The sequence below is a fragment of the Ambystoma mexicanum genome, chromosome 9 (genome assembly GCF_040938575.1).
Source record: "Ambystoma mexicanum isolate Mex_15411 chromosome 9, UKY_AmexF1_1, whole genome shotgun sequence".
NCBI lineage: Eukaryota > Metazoa > Chordata > Amphibia > Caudata > Ambystomatidae > Ambystoma > Ambystoma mexicanum.
This window is the reverse complement of record NC_090931.1, coordinates 1,076,325,812-1,076,338,017: the sequence shown is the minus strand read 5'-3', so window position 1 is coordinate 1,076,338,017 and position 12,206 is coordinate 1,076,325,812. Positions and strand designations below refer to the sequence as shown.

The window sequence follows — 12,206 nt, the reverse complement described above, 5'->3', positions numbered from 1 at the left end:
AACATATTGTCCTGCATTCCAGCATCAGCCACTCATTTCATTTTAGTAGATCTATGTTCTGCTTTCTTCTAACTCCAGAACGTCCAGATAGCCGATATACATTTTTGCATTTTCATATTGCAGAATCCAGTACACATGGACCTTCCACAGAGGGACACAGAGCAGACAAGGTTATTTAACCAACAATTGAAAGATTTAGACGATATAAAACTCCCAGAGAAGTCTGTGTTAATCCAGTATGTAGACAACCTTCTTTTGGCCCGGCCATGATGCTTGCAAGCAGAATACCTTAATATTGTTAATAGCCTTAGCTCGGAAAAGTCACAAAGCACCCAACCAGAAATTACTATTATGCAGGGAAAGAGTACATTATATAGGGCACCACATTGTAGCAGGTCATTGATTAACTACTGCATTCCATGCACAGATAATATCCTCAAAGTACCCAGACACACAACATTAACAGGGTTTCATAAGCTTCTAGAAATAACAAGGTATTGTTACCAATGGATTCTATGGTGTGCTGAATTGGTCAAACTGGTACGAGAACTAAATAAGCTAAACACACCAGGGCCCTAACCACGGTCTGAAGAGACTGAACAGGATTTCACTGGATGTAAACATTTGCTCTTGAACACACCAGCTCTAGGGTTGTCCAACTATAGAAATATATCATCTTGAAAGAAACAGGCTGTCACCAGCAATTCTCGCAAGGATCATAGGGAGAACAACTATCCACTTGCATATTACAATACAGCAATTGTCCCAGTGGCTGCAGACATATTAGATGTACAACAATGTAAATGTTGTATTTAGGTATATACTAGAAGTTGTAGTTGCACATGTTATCACCGCTTTGCTATTGAAAACACTGCACAGTTTCCACACATAACCAAGCATTAGATGTTTCTCTTGAATTTCTCCCACATCACACTCAAACGGTGTCCTGTCCTGAATCCAACCTCTTGATTATCTAATCCACCTTATGGCAAGCCTCATGACTGCATAGATATCACACACATTTACAACCCTGAAAGGACTGTCTCAATATACCCTCACAAAAGCCAGATTTTATATATTTTGTGGACGGTCATGTTTCTGGGATGAAATGGTGAACTGGCCACAGTTATGCAGTTTGTTCCCACAGGTAATAGTGGAAAGTGTTTCATTATCAAATGTATTGCAGAACCTAGCTCTAACCCAAGAATGCATGTTAGCCAATCAACAAAGTGTAACCATGTACGCTAATTCAAGGTATGCCTTTGGCCAGTTATGGAAAAAGGGAGACTTTCTCGCATCATCAGGTTGCCTGATAAAAAAAAAACATGGGTATATATCTGGAATCTTAAATGCCATAATGTTGGCCAAACAATTAGCGATAGTAATATGCACAGCACATCAACTCTGATAAGATTAGATTTCTAGAGGAAATGATTTAACACAGGCAGCTGTTTCACAGGCATCTATTTCCAGCCCTCAGAATGAATATGTGTTAAGAGCAAAGAGTCGGATACAGACCCCTCCATTCTCCTTGATACAGGAGCTAGCAATTATACAGTGCATTGCCCCAAACCAGAAAAAGGGCCCTGTCTGTAGATAGGCAGTCTCCTGCACTATGATAACCTTTAACTAGATTAACACAGTCACAGATTTGAACCAAAGGTACTATCATCCTACCCTGTTCGTATTTATCAAAGATTCACCCATGTAGGAAAGGGGGTTATTGTTGTCATGCTAAATCAGAATTTATACGCACCTGATTTATTTTAGACATTGTTTAATCTTCCAGCAGAATATATTTGAGAAACTGTTAAAGCTACCCTAGAAGTGCAGCCTTGTCGCAGGAGGGCATTCATCTATGTCCAGATAGACTTTATACAAGTCCAAAAATGCAATGGATTTCAAATTGTTCTGGTAATTATAAACACATTCTCAGGATGGGTGGAAGCCTGCGTTTGCCGAAAGGTCGACATTGTAATAGCGATCAGGTTTTAATTAGAGACTTTGTACATTGGTTTGGAGTGGCTGCCAGTGTAAACAGTGACTGTGGAAGGCACTTCATCAGCCAGATTGTAAAGGAAAGTTCAATGCAGAGCAAATACGACAGAAACTCCGCTGCCCACATCACCCACAGTCAGCACGGACAGTGGAGAGGCAAAAGGAAAACATTCAAACCAAATTTGCCAAGTTGTGTGCTGAGATAGGTTTGCAGGGGCCTGGCTCACTGCCCCTGGTACTTTTTAATATTCAATGAAAAGCAGGCAGAAGAACTTGCTTGAATCCCCATGAAATATTGATGCGACAAACCATGTGTCTCCCCTCAGCGGTTCCATGTAATAATGTCCCTGCAAAAATGTCTCCTGACAAAAATGTCAAAGAGACATTATTACATTGAACATGTGGGGGACAGCCCTGCAACCCCTGAATTTCTTTTTTTTACAAGGGGAGCAGGGGACATCCCCGCAACCCGTCCCCATACATAGGTCACCAATGGCTTTACCCAGCAAAATTATGTATGGGGACATTATGTGTGGGGACATTATTACCTGATACCCCCTCAGTACCATCCCTGAAAAATGCCTGCTCAAACACTCACCTTACCGATGATATGAAGATAAAATACTGCTAGAAGCTTGTATCTTCCATAACGTCTCTTCATATGCAGGTCAAGGAGGCATGGCAAAAGGAACCAGGAAAAACGTGACATTCCTTGAAGCATGTTGATTTTGACTACATCAAGGTACATCAGAGAGAGATTTCACTGGCACTCGGATCAAATGGATCCTTCAGAGTCTTCTCAACAACGGACACCACTATTAAGGTGAGGGAAAGCCCTGTGTGGGTTTATATGACCCATTGCAAGAAGGGTGTTGCTCTGGAACATGCAGAACAGAGTGTTAATATTTAGCCTTTAGTTGGGTCTTCTTTATTTTGTGATTTTGATCAATAATCTGGAACGTTGGGAAAGAGAACCTCAGCTGGGATGATTGGTTAGGAGCGTTAACTTGACTGACTTCATCGCCACGGCCTAAGTGGGGAGCTGACTGTGATGGAGAACATGCTATGCCTGCCGGTGTGCCATAGACTGGTTAGGAGGTTTTATTCCATCTGCAGCAAAACATAAGGAAGGGTAGATTATTTGTCCTTGTTATGCTCTCACCGACTAGATATTAGATGAGATGATGAACAGGGACCAGCTACTACACCTGTCGAAACAAACCGCTACCATGCACATAAACCCAGCTGTACCTATAACTGTTCAAATGATTTCAATTAAGCCAGAGGTATTTACGTGGCACAAACCCTCACATTTTAGAGACCTGGTCTCTTAGTGTGTTGCTATTTTTCAGAGAATGGAAAATATTTTGAATGCTCCATTATTGGGTAACAAATGATACTGTCCAGGTAAACAAAGCAGGCACTACTGATGACAAGGTACACAGAGGTACTACTAGGTGGAAGGTTACAGAAGCAGTGGACATGATGGCAGTGCCCAGCTATTGCAACAGTGAAAGAAACAGACAATTTTAATGGGCAGATTTGTTTCTTAGTTACACGTCTCATATGAAAGAATGAAACCATAACTAAAAGGGTATGTTCAGACAGATCATGCGTACATACCACACAGCTTTAAATGACAAATTATGTCTCCTGTTTGATCATGCAATATGGTCTCTCCCATGTTATAAGTGAAGCAGAATATGGTAATTTCACAACTGTAGCAAATTAACAATTATGAAACAAAAACTTGGTCGGGTAAGTCAGACAATAGGTTGACTTTTCATGAATGTCATTTTGGGCACTATCAGCTTCTCACTGCCTTCCTCTGCACTGCAGCAGCTGACAAGGTAGGTGCTGCCTGGGAGCTGTTTTTCTGCCCCGCTCCATCTGCTGAATTTGTTTTTCACTGGGTTGGCCCTCTGGCGTCTGTCTCCCTCTCGCTGTCCCCGTTGTCCTCGCTTTCCCTTCCGCATTCAGTGCCTCCCTCCTCCTGCTTCCCAACCCGCTCCCCTCCCCTGATTGGGTGCACATTGTGTTTCATTCATCTGGACCTAGTGGCTGTGTGTTCCGCCTCCCGCCACTCCGATTACAGCAGCTGACATGGTAGGTGCTGCCTGGGAGCTGTGTTCTGTGCCGCTCTATCTGCTGAATTTGTTTTTCACTTGGTTGGCCCTCTGGCCGTGTGTCTCCCTCTCGCTGCCCCTGTTGTCCTCGCTTTCACTTCCGAACCCAGGGCCTCCCTCATCCCAGCCGGCCCCGTCCTCCCCTCATTGGCCTGACAGTTCCTCTTAGCTGATGTTTCCTGGGAAGCCCAGTGGCGGCTCCAGCTAGTGTCTGCAGGTGTCAGCAGGGGAAGCCAGTTGCCAGCCGTCAACCAGCAGAGACTTAGTAAGGTAGGAGTGGCCTGGGTCTGATTCAGAATCTCACTCTACCCTGCAATCCTGTCCATATAGTATTCAGGACTCTCAAACTTAGGTGTGTTTTTCTCCTGTTTTTAAAATTGCCTTGTGACAGTAGTAAAAAACTTGCATTGTGAAACCTAGACCTTTTCCCCACTATTCAGGGCTCTCAAACTTGGGTGTGTTTTTCTCCTGTTTCTAGAATTGCATTGTGAAACCTAGGCCTTTTACCCACTATTCAGGACTCTCAAACTCAGGTGTGTTGTTTTCCTGTTTTTAAAATTGCATTATGTCAGTAGTAAAAAGATTGCATTGTGAAACCTAGACCTTTTCCCCACTATTCAGGACTCTCAAACTTATGTGTGTTTTTATCCTGTTTCTGAAATTACATTGTGACAGTATTTAAAATTGCATTGTGAAACCAAGGCATTTTCCCCACTATTCAGGACTCTCAAACTTAGGTGTGTTTTTCTCCTGTTTTTAAAATTGCATTGTGGAAATAGTGCAGTTCGGTTGTTTTGCCTCCTAGCAAAGCACTCATCTAGCAAACCTTTCTACCACTATCTAAGCACCTGTCGTCTTGTCCAATTGTCAACTTGTCTCGTCTCTCTCTGTCTCATCTGCTTGCACCCTGCCCTGTGTCCTTCCCTAGCGTTCTCCCCGCCCCCACACCCTCTTCCTCTTCTCTCCTCTCCCCACCTACTCTATAGTGCTCTCTGTCTCTCCTATCTTTTCTAACTGCTTCTCTATTGACTATCCTGCTCTGCTCACTAAATCTGGTAGGAAGAAGTTTAAAAAGGACATCCTGGTCTCCAACCCAGGCCTCCCTAACACCGACACCTATACCAGTGCCTCCTCCAGGCAAACTTTCACCAATATCCTCTTTGTCGTTCCCTCGCCAGACTCAAGGACCCTACACATGGTCTCCGTGCTCTCTACCTTCTATTCCTCTCCCATTAGTGGTGGCACCCAGTGGGATGCCCTCCTGGCCTCCTTCCACTCCTCTAAGGTCATCATTAATGTTTACTTGAATGGTACCGTCTTGGTCCAAGGCCCTCAAGCCAACCTTCTCCTCTTTGATAGATGCTTCCCATGCCTCATCAATTTCCTTTTTTCTCTTGCTGTCCCCTCTCTCACCTCCACGGCTTGGCGCCTCACCCTGCTGTCTCCTCCTCCTTGGCTACCTTGCCCTCTCCTCCTTTCTTCTCTGCCCCCAGTCTGGCTGCTTCTACACCTCCGCAGGCCGTACCTCTGATTTGTACCCCTCCCCGGAAGTCTTTCAAGGATGGCAACCTTCTCCATATTGCCACTGTAAACTCTCAGTCAGCTGTCAAACACTCCTCTGACATCTGCTGCTTCGTGGAACTTCACATCAATGTCCTCATTCTCACTGAGACATGGTTCACAGCCAGCTCTGTCACAAGCCTTGACACTCTCCTCCCTGATGGCTACAAGATCATCTCCATGCCCAGATCCAACCGTTCCGGAGGGGGTGTAGCCCTGATCTTCCCTGAGTGGATTCCTGCCTCTGTCATTCCTACACAGGCCTACTGTTTTTCGAATACCTCGTCTACAGGCTCTCTCTCTCTCCTGGCCATTCCCTTACTGTGGCTACCATCTATTGGCCACCTGGTCAGATCTCCTCCTTCCTCTCTGAGTGGGCTGACCTCTCCTCTTCCCTCCTGGTCTCCACCATTCAACTCCTCCTTCTCGGAGACTTCAACATCCACCTGGATACTTCCTGTCCTTCCAATTGACTTTCGTGACCTTTGCGACTCTCTCTCACTCTCTATTCTCCCCTCTGGCCCGACTCACTCTGCAGGGCACACTCTGGATGTTCTGATCTCTTCAAACCTTCCCCTTTCGACCTCTCTCGCCACTCCTCTCTCCTGGAGTGATCACTTTCTCCTTTCCTCCCATCTCACCCTCTCTACCCCTCTGGCCAAGCCAACTCCAGCATTGCCTCCTACCTTCTCGGTTATCCAACACATGAAGCGTGTGTCAGTTGAGGCTTTTCGCTGCCACTTTCTCAAACTCCCTGCCCCCTTGGCTGACTCACACCCTGACACAGCCCTTTCCATGCTCCATTCTGCTATATCTGATACTGTTGATGATCTTGCCCCTGTCATGAGGATCCTCGTGAAGCCCAAAGCCAAGTGCAACTCTTGGCATGACTCAGACCTCGTCACCCTTAAACCCAAGTGCAGGGTGGCTGAGGGGAAATGGGGAGCTTCTGGTACATCCTCTGACAAATTGGCCTGCCACCTGCTCCTAAGGCAATACCGGCTCTCTGTCCGCACCAAGAAGAGAGCCCACATCCAAGCCTGCGTCTCCGCGGCATCTAAAAACTCGGACCAAACTCTTTAAAATCTGCAAGGACCTGGCCAATTCTGCTGCAGACTCCACCTCTCCTGTCCACTCCCAGGCCCTCTGCACGGCCCTGGCTTCTCATTTCATCTCTAAAACTCAGGGCATCCTGGCCTCCCTCTCTTCCTCTCCCCTCCTCACTCTACTCCATGCTCTTCCTCTGGCCCTTCTTCAGCCACCTCTCCTACCTGCTTCCCTGCCTTTCACCCTGTTTTCCTAAGATGAGGTTTCTAGACAAGTACGATCTATGAAAGTCTTGTCAAAACAGGTTCACCCCTGTTCCTCCAAAACCATCAAGGACCACATTGATACCCTGGCTCCTGCTCTGGCTGATTTCTGCAACACTCCTTCACCACTGGAGTATTCCCATCCTCGCTAAAGCACTCCTAAATGCACCCTCTTCTTAAGAAACCCTCTGCCGACCCTTCCTGCCCAGCTAACTATCGTCCAATCTCCATCACTCCTTTCCTGAGTAAACTCATGGAAAAGCTGGCCATCTCCCAGCTTAATCTTCACTCTGAATCTGTTGGTTGTCTCCATGACCATCAGTCTGGCTTCAGAGCTGCCAGAAGCACTGAAACTGCTCTCCTGAAGATCCGTGAAGACCTGCTCTCCAACCTCCATTCCAGCACCCCCTGTGTCCTCATCTTACTTGATCTCTCTTCTGCCTTGACACGGTCAACCATGACATCTGGCTCAACCATCTCTGTAATAACCTGGGTATCACCGATCAGGCCCTGGCTTGACTTCCTTTCTCTCTGATTGACCCACCCAGGTCCAACTTGGGTCCTTCCTCTCCTCTATCTCTATTTCTTCCTGTGGTGTTTCCCTGGAGTTTAACCTTTCTCCCTGGCTGTTCAACCAATACCAGGCACGTCTTGCCCACCACATTGCAGCTCTCTGCCCCAACTTTCAGTGCTATGCGGATGACACTCATTTTGAGGCTCCCTTCAGCCACCTCTTCTCCTTCTCTCATCTCTCACTTTCTGTCCTCTATCCAGGAGTGCTGTGCCGCCAATGATCTCTGCCTTAATGCCAGTAAGACCGATTTTCGCCTCATCAACACACCTGCTTCTTCCTTTCCTGTCACTCTCTGGCTGGCCTCTCTTGCCCTCTTACTGCTCCTACCTTACTGCACACCTGTGTGCTAAAAACCTTGGGGTAATCTTCGACTCCACACTTTACTTCACTCCTCACATCTCTAAGAAGTCGCACTACCAGCTGCACCTCTTCATAGGTATTTTCCCTTTTCTCTCCTTCCCCCAGAAGCTCCCTGTCTCTAGAGCTGTGGTTCTCTCTAGGCTGGACTACTGCAACAGCCTCTTTCTAAATCTGACTGCCTCTACTCTCCGCCCTCTGCAACTCATCCGAAACAGGACTGCAAGACTTGTCCTTGGCCTCAAGCCCAGGGCTTGTATCTCTCCAGGACTGAAATCTCTGCACTGGCTCCCAGTTGTGGCGAGGATTAAGTTCAAAACCCTCTGCATTGTCCACAAGGCCTTCTGGGGCCTGGGACCTCAATACCTTCAACTCTCTCTTCCTAAATATCTTCCTTCTCAAGCTCTTCGCTCATCCGCCTCCAACTCCCTCAGGATTAGTCCCTTCCCCAAGCAGCAAGTTGGTGGTAGATATCTTTCTTCTGCTAGGGCCTCCCTCTGGAACAGCCTCCCTGCCTCTCTGAAATTTGAGGAGAACTATCTCCGTTTCCGGAAGCACCTCAAGACCTTCCTCTTTGCTTCTGCTTTCTCTCATTCCCTTCCCCTGTTGATCTCCTGGCTTAATTTGAAACTGCACAGGTTACCTGGCTACCCTCTGATCTCGGGCCCAGGTACCCTCCCCGTCAATGGCACTCCTGCACTGCCCCCGTGGCAACCCTTGCACTCGGGGACTGTTCTGGATCCCTACAGCCTCTACTAGCACTTGACACCTGATGTCTGCACTTACACCTGCACTTGCCACCAGCTGGCCGCACTTTTATTTATTGTCTTTATTTCTTTTTCTGTTATCCTATGTACTGCACTGCCCCCTCCCCTACCCCTTGCACTTTTCCCCTTTCGCCATCCCCTGCACTTGTGCGATCTCAATGTCACCTGGCCTAGTAGTATCAATGTCTGTCTTCTCTCTGTTTCCCCTCCCTTGCCTCGGCGCGCCTTGAAACACTTGTGTATAGGCGCGTTATAAATTCCATATCATATCATATCATTTCAGATTATCAGGTCACATATCAGTATCCAACTGTTCTATGTCTACAGTTGTACGCACAAGTGCTATTCACCACGAGAAGTAAGCAAGAAACGGAAGACCGGAATGGAATGGGGTGAATTCTGTTCTTGCAGCTTTGATGGCTAGTATAAAAGGGAGATTGGAAGTGGTGACCATTCCTCTGGCTGGTACGGTTGAGCCCTTAAAAACACTTGGGGATCTGGTTGCATCCTAGTCATAACAAAATGTAGGACATTAATATTACCCAGACGGTTGAAAGTATGGTGTCCATTGGAAAGAATTACGTAAATATCTTTTTATACTTGATCGGGCGTATTACAGTAGCAAAAACAATAATGCTGCCCTGGCTATTAAATGTTTTCCAATGTTTACCCATGGTACTCACCAAGCCGTTATTAAAAAAAGTTGACTGTTTTCTTGTTAAGCTGTGTGATAACACGAACAGAGTGGCATTGTCTATGCCAAAGGAATTCTATGAAGATACGAGCTGGGTTCAGCACACATATACCTGGGGTGGTGGTTGTTCTCTCAATAGCCCAAACTGGATGATTTCTATCTTGATTGATTCTCTACAGAACATCATATGGGCTGAGCCCTGATTTGTTAGATAGCCTAGTCGGGTCAACACAGTTTAGGGGATTTGGTCTTATTTGAACAGTAACATTCGGGGTGGCCCACTTTAGTTTAACAACTTGCGTCAATGGAGTGTTACCCATTTCAAAGGAAAACAATGAACTACAGGAAAAGAGAAATGGTATTCCAATGGGTCTGGTGCAGTTGGGGGTTTCTATGTTAATTGCCATTCAATTACTTTATTCCTACCTCTGGACTTTGTAATGGACCATTTTCGAATTTCACCTCCGTTGTTGCGCTTATGCGGTTATCACAACTATGGGGGAGCTGGCTGAGATGTAGTAAGAAAAGAACTCTATTATACAAAGCATTACTACCATTGGGTCCCCAGGTCCATTTGAAGGTGCAAAGCAGATGGGAAACTGACTTAGGTGCCCCCATAGAGGATATGGACTGGTTGGTGATATACAAACACTTGCAAGAGGTCTCTTGGAACGGTTGTTTCAAGCCAATCTATTTTCTGCATAGGGCATAAATACATTCTTTGGACCTTGGTAGATTTAGTGAGGATGCTAGCAAATGTCCCCTGCGTCATCTTCCCCATACCATGTTTCTTCATATGGTCCTTTCAGCAATGGACCTGGCACCCTTGTTACACCCAAGTGTGTCACAAAAAAGAAGGGAAGAGCTACAACTACATTTAAACCAGAGAGCTTCCTTAGAGACAGTCATCCAAGATGGCTGACTACACGGAAGAGCTCACTCAAAATCAAAGAGTTCCAAGATGGGCAGGAATGGTTGGGATTAGCCATAGGGATCACAATGCATAGGGGCAGGGAATGGGAGGGATTACAACAGTGTATCCCTCCTCAAATGTCGTCTCCATTGGAAAAGTATTACAGACCCTCATTCAATGCCCATATTTGAAGCTCTTATGTTAATGACAACAGCTTTGGCTTTTAAGGTAGCACTTTCAGCATCAGCTAATAGCCCAAACTAATTACTGGGCCTCTTACTGGTTGAAATTCTAATTGCCAAGCAGTGGAAGCAGTGCATTTTTACCTATGCGGACTATGAGGTTCAAAGAAATGGTCAAGTGGCTGACTGCTGACAATTGTTAGACAAGACCAGCCAAGGAGAGTTGTGGCACTGAAGATGTTTTTATTCTGTTTAGGATATCTTCCTGAACTCGAACAATACTCATTCTGATCTAATGCTACCTTTGTACTCTGTTAATATTAAAGGTATTTCTACCGCGCACCGTCACCAACGGAATTGGCCCCCAGGCGCTCAGGCGGATCTGCAAACAAAAAGATGGGATGGGTTAGTCGGGTGAAGAGGGAGTATGAAACTTAAGAATAATCCCTTTACCCTTTTCCTCAGTAAGAGGGATCTGTGATCCAGAATCTTAAGAAAAATGCATAACCAGACTTGGTGGACCTTGTGGTATCAATGTTGCTGCCGCGAAGGACCATGTTGAAGGTAAACTTTGACACTACTACACAATTTTTAAAGGCACAAGCTTGAGGACAGGTCTGAAGTTAAGCGGGTACAATTATCAGCCAAGTAAAGAATGAATCTTAAGGATTGCAATTATGGCCAATAAGAGAAGAAACTGCTACTCTTACGAACCAGTGAGAAAAAGCACATTGGATAGGATCATAGTCAAAGAACATTATAATGCAACAGAGAGGCTCAGAGAGTAAGAAAAGATATCCCTCGTTGAAAAAAGGCTGAAATGGAAAGACTCACTAAGGAACTGTCAAGAAGCACCAGCCCCAAAATAGTTTGCCCACAAATCATGAAAGAAAGTCTTGTTCAACAAGCCCCTGGAAAACACGGCCAGCAGTAAACCCTCCTAAACAAGGGAAAATGAACACCCTGGAAGTGATATTTTCTATGACATTCATGTGCAAGAAGGCCACTCAAACTGTTTCCTCTGTATTTGACAGCAGACATCAACTAACATCAAACAATCCAGACCTCGGACAGGAAATCAACGTGATATTGAAGTTGCTGATGCCAACAGTTACAGATAAAACAATTCAACATCTAATATGTAGGAGGCTTATATAATAGTCATTTGTATATTCACAAAAATCCACAAAATGCTAAAAGCGAGTGCCAATGATTAGAGACCTGAGGAACAAGGAACTGACTGGTGGTTGGGCGGGAGTCATATCTGAGGGAGGACCCGAGGGTTTAATTGCCTATATTGACGTGCGAGGGGAAGTTCTATAAAAACCAGTAAAAATGGTTTGCATACCTGAAAAGGAGACTATTAGCAACTATAGCATTTTCAGTCATGGCAGAAGAAATGTATCAAGTACTCTGTGGCAGATTACGGAACTACAGAGCAAAAGCTCCAATTTCAAGATAATATTGGATCGTTTGCGGTCCATTGTTGAACATTGCTTACAATATAAAGACTAATCATATGTTGACTAAACCAAGACAAGGAATGGGGTAAACGTGAGGAGGCCAGAAGAGGTTTTGGGTCACTCTTAGTGTTTTTGATGGCCATTAGGATCCCAAGTCTGCCCCCACTCACAAAACAAATCTTTCTAAGCATACTGGTCTGTTGGTGTATAATCCCAACCAACTTTGCAACAAATGGAAGTTCCTAACCACTTTCTGTTGCGC

General features: G+C 45.5%; 1 protein-coding gene across 6 annotated transcripts in view; it reads right to left on the bottom strand.

The window, feature by feature from the left end:
* The window catches only part of CCDC148 (coiled-coil domain containing 148), a 1,950,480-nt gene that overhangs the window by 139,481 nt on the left and 1,798,793 nt on the right, over positions 1 to 12,206 (bottom strand). The gene's annotated exons all lie outside the window — the stretch shown is intronic.